The following is a 7,435-nucleotide window of genomic DNA, read 5'->3' as shown; positions in this document are numbered from 1 at the left end:
AACTGTGGTGTTGGAGAAGACTTGTAAGAGTCCCTTGGACTACAAGGAGATCAAACCAGTTAATCCTAAAGGAAATCACTCCTGAATATTCATTGAAAGGACTGATGCTGAAGCTGAAACTCCAGTACTTTGGCCACCTGATATGAAGAACTGACTCCTTGGAAAAGATCCTGATGCTGGGAAAGATTGAAGGCAGGAAGAGAAGGGGACAACAGAGGGAGGAGGCAGGAGGCAGGAGGAGAAGAGGACAACAGATGAGATGGTTGGATGACATCATCAACTTGATGGACATGAGTTACAGCAAGCTCTAGGAGTTGGTGACAGACAGGGGAGCCTGGCATGCTGCAGTCCATGGGGTCACAAAGAGCTGGACACAAGTGAGTGACTAAACTAAACGGAACTGAACACAACATAGACCACAAAACATTATCGTGGAAATAATGATTTAAGAATCAAAAATTGCTAAAGAGCAGAACTGACTTTCATGTTTTTTTAAGGACTTACCCTGGAACAATGATTTTTAAATTAAGTTCTTATCTCCTCTATTATAGGATTTTCCTGGAAGAATTGCAGTTGGGAAAGTGGCCCCTTTCTTATGATTAAACTCAGTCCTTTACTGCTGCATGCTGCAATCATTAGGGCTTGCAAAATCCCCTTTGCAGACTTGCAAGAAAGTTTTTTACATTATCTCCATCATAGTTTATCTACCTAAAGAACAAAGATAGAATCACTGAACTCATACAATTGCAAGGTTCAGTGGAATTACATTATTGAACTACTATTGCTAACAATGAAAGACATCTATTCTCAGTATTACTGTAAGAGCCAAGCTGGAAAGAAACTTTCAGATAATCTATGCAAACAAAATATTTGTCTTAAAATTAATAGAAAATGATTTTTTTCTATTATGATTCCTATTTCACATATAAACTACTTTGATAAAGTCTTCTATAAAAGGAAGTAAAAATATTTTTATATTTCTAAATGTTACATTTGGCTGTTACATAGTCTAATATATGGATCATTGTTCAAACTTATAATTTTTAATCCAAATATTTTTATCATGTAGTCATTGTATAAATTTTGTTCATTAATTTTGATCACACTGAAGAACAAGAAAGAAAAGAATTTATAAAAAATAGAATTTTGCAATTTAAATGTTGCAAAACTCATTTAACTCCTTTAGTGCTTACTGAATTTATTCATTTCTCATTCTTTTGCAATAATAATGCTAAAGTAGATGCATAGAATTTAAGATAACTAAGTTTAGGAAAACAATTGGAAACAGATTAAGAGAAAATGATACTGAAAAGGGTAACCAGTACTTTTGACAAGTCATGATAGGATATAAGACCTGGTTCTTAAATTCAAGGAACCAACTGTACTGAAAACCAGCACCTAGTTTTCTTTTTTCTCCTGTATACCTAGCTACAGTATGCTTCCCATTCACCCTTTGCAACAAGAGTAGGCATGCTACTGAGTCCTGACCAATGAAATTTGGGTCACAGAGATGTGCAACGCTTCCACACCCGGCTTTCCTCTTCTGCTAATTGAATGGACCCTACTCTAGGACTCAAGGGAGGATAGAGCAGCGAATTAGAAGGAGCCTGGGTTTTCAAATGACCACGAAAGTGGTTTACAACCAGAAACACATACATTAACTTTTGTGTGAGTAAGAAATAACTTCTATTGCATTAAGCCACTGACATTTTGGAGTTTGATGTTTAGCATAACCAATTTAGTAAAGCAAAGAGAAACTTTAAAAAGTTAAACATTTTACTTCAGTACACATATACATACATATAAGCTCATGTATAACTGGAGAAATCTGAACAAGATCTGTGGATTTTCCCCATGTCAAATTCTTGGCATCCTTATTATGCTATAGTTATACAGGATGTTAACTTTGGGGGAATCTAAGTGGAAAAGTACAGAGACCTTCCTGTACATTTATTTGCAACATCCTATATATCTATAATTATAGCAAAATAATTTAAAATTTTAAACATTTCCCTTGATTAGAGGTAAAAATTGTTTCAAATATTTAGGGAAAATCAAATTTTATTTTTCTTATTTGCTCACTATATAGGTACAAATGAGGCATTTATATCATTAAAAAATTTGTAGAATATAGAAACTGTCAAAGTGGAGATTTTACATCTAATTCTTATAGTAACTTTTCACAAAAACTGGAAGACAGTATAAGTTGAAGCATTATTTGGTAAAGATGATTTGATAATGATCTAAAATGATATGATCCAAAAGCATAAGTGTCTATTTGAAAAACTAGATTTTAAACAAACAAACAAAAAAAAGATAACAGCTGAGAGTTTTTCAAGCAATTTTTATTTTGATTCATACTAGATAACGCTCATATCCACAACACACACCCATGTGTATCAAGTTCAGCTTCCCTCTACCACTCAGAAAGAAGATGATGGAATCAAGAGCATCAGAACAATACAATCATTAAACCAACCTTGACTTCGCTCTTACTTACTTTTTAATATAAATTATTTGTCTTCTTCAGGACTTTTTTATTGTCAAAAAATAAGTAGTAATACACTGTGGAAGAACTCTTTGCTAACTCTTTGTGGTTAGAAAGAATCCACTAGAGTGAGTTTCTTGGTCTGTCAGACAAAGCTAAGACCTATACCCTATGGCTTTTTGACAAGTAGGCAAATCATATCATGCTGCCTGTAAAACTCGATGTCTCTACCATCTCTTTACCAGAGTGGGTTCCACATGGCATCTACCTCACTGGAGATGTGATGCCTGTGATCACTAGAGCAGGAGTTCCTTACTTTTATTGCAAATGTGTTAGTTGCTCAGTCGTGTCCAACTCTTTACAATCCTATGGACTGTAGTCCACCAGGCTCTCTGTCTTTGGAATTCTCAAGGCAAGAATATTGGAGTGGGTAGCCATTTTCTTCTCCAGAGGATCTTCCCAACCCAGGGCTTCAATCCCAGTCTCCTGCATTGTAGGTGGATTCTTTTCCAGCTGAGCCACCAGAGAAGAAGAAGCCACATTTTACTGAAAGAATTGTGCATTTTATCCTTGTGCCCCAGCAAAGTAAGAACATACAAGGATGAGAAATTTCTTATAGGAAAGAGGTTCAAAGAATGAGACAGCTAAAAAGAGTGACAAATATCTGCTAGACAGCACATATATAGATTAACATTTAAAATAAGATGTTATTGGGGAGCTGCAGTTGCAGCTCCTCTCACAAACTGAGATGCTGGGATGAGGGCCCAGGCCAACAGTGGTCTGGAGCACTTCTGCAGCCAGGGCAAGGCTCTATCATGCTTCCAGGTATGGACTTGCTCCTCTTCTGCAGGCCTATGCCTCCATGCTCATGGTCAATGAGTGGGGTAACCACTGTGAGTTCTGCTTCACCAGGAAAGGAGGATTGTCCAAATGTGGAAGATGCAGCAGGCATTTTACTGTAAGGTAGCATGTGAGAAAGATGACTGGCTGATGCACAAGCTGGAATGTTCTCCCATAGTTGTTCTGGGGGAAAACTGAAATCCCTCAGAGACTGTAAGGTTAATTGCAAGAATTCTGGCTATACATAAATTCTACCCAGAAAGAACACCTTCAGAGAAATGGTTAGCCATGAAGGAGTTGGAGTCACCTCTGGGTAAATTAGATAATGAGAAGAAGGATTTGATTCAGAATGACCTTGCTGCTCTGTATCACTTTCATTCCAAGCACTTTCAGTTCCCCAAAAATGATATCCTGGTAGTACTCTTCATACAGGTTAACTGTCATGGATTTACAATTGAAGATGAAGAACTTTCTCTTTTGGGATCAGCAATATTTGCTGATCTTGCACCAATGTCATTGTGACCTGCAAAGGGACCCTGGCAGAAGTCAGAGAAATCCACCCAGGAGAGGAGACTTTTACCAGCTATGTTGACCTCCTGTACTCAACAGAAGATATGAATGACTGGTTAAGAGATTCTTATTTTTTTTACTTGTAAGAGCAAGGATGTACCAACAAAGTCAAGGATAAGGCCAAGGTGGAAATCTGGAAGTTCACCTATCCCCCAGAGGCAGAGACATGATCAGATATGTTTGCAATGTATTGAGTTACAAAGGGCCAAGCACTACACAAGGTCCCCATTGAGCTGCTGGAGATTTGTGAACTCAGCCAGAAGAGCTGCGTGTTTGAGAACAGTAACATGTATAGGATGCACATGATGTGCCAAACCATGGCATCTGCTTGTACATGCAGAACTGGGAGGGAGCCCTGTCGTACAGACAGAAAATCACCCAGCCCTACAGTAAGCATTGTCCTCTGTATGCCCTCAGCCTCCATGTGGCTGAAGTTAGGAAGACTGTAGGTGGACCTGGAGAACAAAGCTTCCGGGGAGAGAGCCCTGAAGAAAGCCATTATCAGCATGGAAGTTCGTGTGTGTGTGTTTAGTTGCTTGGTCATGTCCAACATTTTGCAACCCCATGGATGGTAGCTTTGCAGATTTCTCTGTCCATGGAATTTTCCAAGCAAGAATACTGGAGTGGGTTGCCATTTCTTACTCTAGGGGATCTCCCTGACTCAGGGATTGAACCCACGTCTCCTATATCTCCTTCATTGGCAGGTGGGTTCTTTACCACTTCACCATCTGAGAAGTACCAACAAAGAAGTAGCTTATGGCCGAGATAACCTGTACATTTCTGAGATCAAACAGGAACTGGAAAATCACTGAAAGTATGCCAATATTTTAGTTTTTATTTAAACCCTGGTGCAGAAACCTTCGAGAATTTGACATTTCAAATCATACACATCATGCCAGCATTTCTGTAAACTCAATGGAAGGGAAACATAACTTGAACTTAAACCTTATAGATGGCTTACTTGGACTTTGGTCTTAATCTTTTACCTTAATATCAAATTATTATTTGAATGCTATTTTTTTCTGTAAGAGATAATAGCATGGTTTCATATATTATACTTCAGACAGATTGAGTTTAAAAATGCAGTTATTTTTTCCTTCATGCCTACTGTAATGTTCTGAACAAACATGAATGATGAAAGAAAATTTAAAAGATAGCAGTAAAAAATGAATAAATAAAATGTTATTTTTCTACTTGGCAGTTAAGAATTATGGCAAACACTGCCTCAGTCAGGTGATGAAGGTCAACCTCTCCCAAATAATAATTCATGTGCCCCCAGCACAGTGTGGTGTCACGAGAATGGAAGTGCATCTCTGTGACCATCCTCCCCCAAAAGCACAATCTCATTTAACAATGAGAAAAGCATCAGGCAAGAGACAAAATATCTGAAGAGCACTCTTCAAAGTCCAGGTTCGATGCACGATGCTGGATGCTTGGGGCTGGTGCACTGGACGGCCCAGAGGGTTGGTATGGGGAGGGAGGAAGGAGGAGGGTTCGGGATGGGGAACACATGTATACCTGTGGCGGATTCATTTTGATATTTGGCAAAACTAATACAATTATGTAAAGATTAAAAATAAAATAAAATTAGAAAAAAAAAAAAAGAAAAAAAAATCATCAAAAATAGGCAAAGACTGAGACTCTGTCATAAGGCAGAGAAGGTGAAGGAGACATGATGACTAAATATAATGTCCTGGAAGGGATCCTGGAACATAAAAGACATAGGAAAAAATTAGCGAACCCTAAATAAAATGTAGAGTACCTCTCAGACTTTTGGCTAAGATCAAATGTGAATAAAATGAGGAGTTCAGTTAAAAGTAATGTACCAATGTTGGCTTCTTAGTTGTGACACATGTGCCATAGTAATATAACATTAATAATAAGGGAAACTGGGCATGTGAAGGGTATAGGGGAACTCGCTGCACTGTCTTTTCAACTTTTATTTAAAAAAAATAAAAACTATTATTAAAAAAGAATACCTTTGCACCAGCTGGTTAATGTTCTTGTGGACACTGGAGTGAAAATATTCCCCCATTTTTTCCCTCACTTTTCAATAATGACTGGTAAAGTATGTTATGACAAGAGTTTTACTTTTAAGTTTTTTAAGACATCATGATACCATTGTCATTTGTGGCTTCTTTTCATTTTAACCAAGATTGATTCAAAGTATTTAAGCCTTGTAATTTTCTGTTTCAACAGTGTCTCACAAATAATCACAAGCAACTGCGACTAACAATTTCCATAGACTATTAGATCTGGAAAATATTCCTGTGCTGATGTTATATCTGGACAGTAGTGGTTCAGAGTTACATATCCTGATAGACTCTGGGGCTGGGAATATTCTTATTCATATTAAAAATGGGATTTAGCCTGTGATTGTGAACATTAAGGGGTTACGTCAGTTATTCTCATTGAATGAAAGGCATATCTCTTCTCCATATGGAGGTAAGCTGTGGGGGATTTACCACAGGAATTTAACAAACTATTATAAAGTTGTTCTGAACATTTTCAAAAAATAATATTACTTATAAAACTGATGTGTAACCAAAATATACTAGATTGAACCCTTTAATTAAAGTCAAATTAGTATTCAAGAACATACCTGCATGTCTGAATTCTCAACCACTGAGGAGTAACTTTATTAAAAAGTATTATTTAAACCTGATTAGCTGCTGACTCTGCCAGAATGTCAAAAGAGAAGGAATTGTAAACCTTTTGGGCAGGGTATGGGTCTGGTGGGAAGATTTTGTAGCAACCCTGTGTTCACAGACATACAGTAAACATTCTGTCTAACCAGAACGTACCTCTCTGCTGATTTCAAACTAGTTTGGTGTTCATGATGCTCATAATGTTTCAAACATCCAGCTAGTTCTGATGTTTATAACAAATAAAAGGGATTTAGTTATAACTTCTAGTGATACAGGCTGTTCTTTAAAGGATTCTCAAAGACACTTTTTACATGAAAACAATTATTAAAAGCAGCAGAAGGATAAGTTGTAATGAAATATAAACCTATGACATTGTAAGAGAGGTATTTTTATATCTTAATGATGAAAATAATACTTAAGGACTTCTTTCAACTATATTGACAAAAGTAATTTATTTGAAAGTAGATCTCTGCCAATGTTTCCTTCTAATGAAAAATTTTGAGCAGAGTCTCAGAAACTAGCATAAAGATTTTTGGGTCATATAGCTACCCTAAAACTGGACCCAGGCATAGGATATGAACAACTCTGGCACAGAACTTGATAAACAACCTTAGTACAAAAATTTCCAATGCCAAGACAGTTAATTAATATATATCAAACCTGTCTGCATAGCTAAACATGCCCATTGTTTTTTGCTTTCTCATAAAAATTTTTTCATTCTGTTGATCATCGTTGAATCCTTGCCTCTCATTATTTCTATGTTATCTTTCTGTCCTTTGGGAATCTTTTGCCTCACCACTTAAATAAGAGATAAATCCACGCACCTATGGACACCTTATCTTTGACAAAGGAGGCAAGGATTGGAGAAAAGACAATCTCTTTAACAAGT

At 36.9% G+C, this 7,435-nt stretch overlaps 1 pseudogene; it reads left to right on the top strand.

The window, feature by feature from the left end:
* The first annotated feature begins 3,158 nt into the window (after positions 1–3,158).
* On the top strand, positions 3,159–4,785 carry LOC147365610 (N-lysine methyltransferase SMYD2-like; annotated as a pseudogene).
* The last annotated feature ends 2,650 nt before the right edge of the window (positions 4,786–7,435 follow it).

The sequence above is a fragment of the Bos grunniens genome, chromosome 9 (genome assembly GCF_055505025.1).
Source record: "Bos grunniens cultivar Pamir isolate PY7600 chromosome 9, Bosgru_T2T1.0, whole genome shotgun sequence".
Classification (NCBI taxonomy): domain Eukaryota; kingdom Metazoa; phylum Chordata; class Mammalia; order Artiodactyla; family Bovidae; genus Bos; species Bos grunniens.
This window is presented reverse-complemented; position numbering and strand designations above follow the sequence as displayed.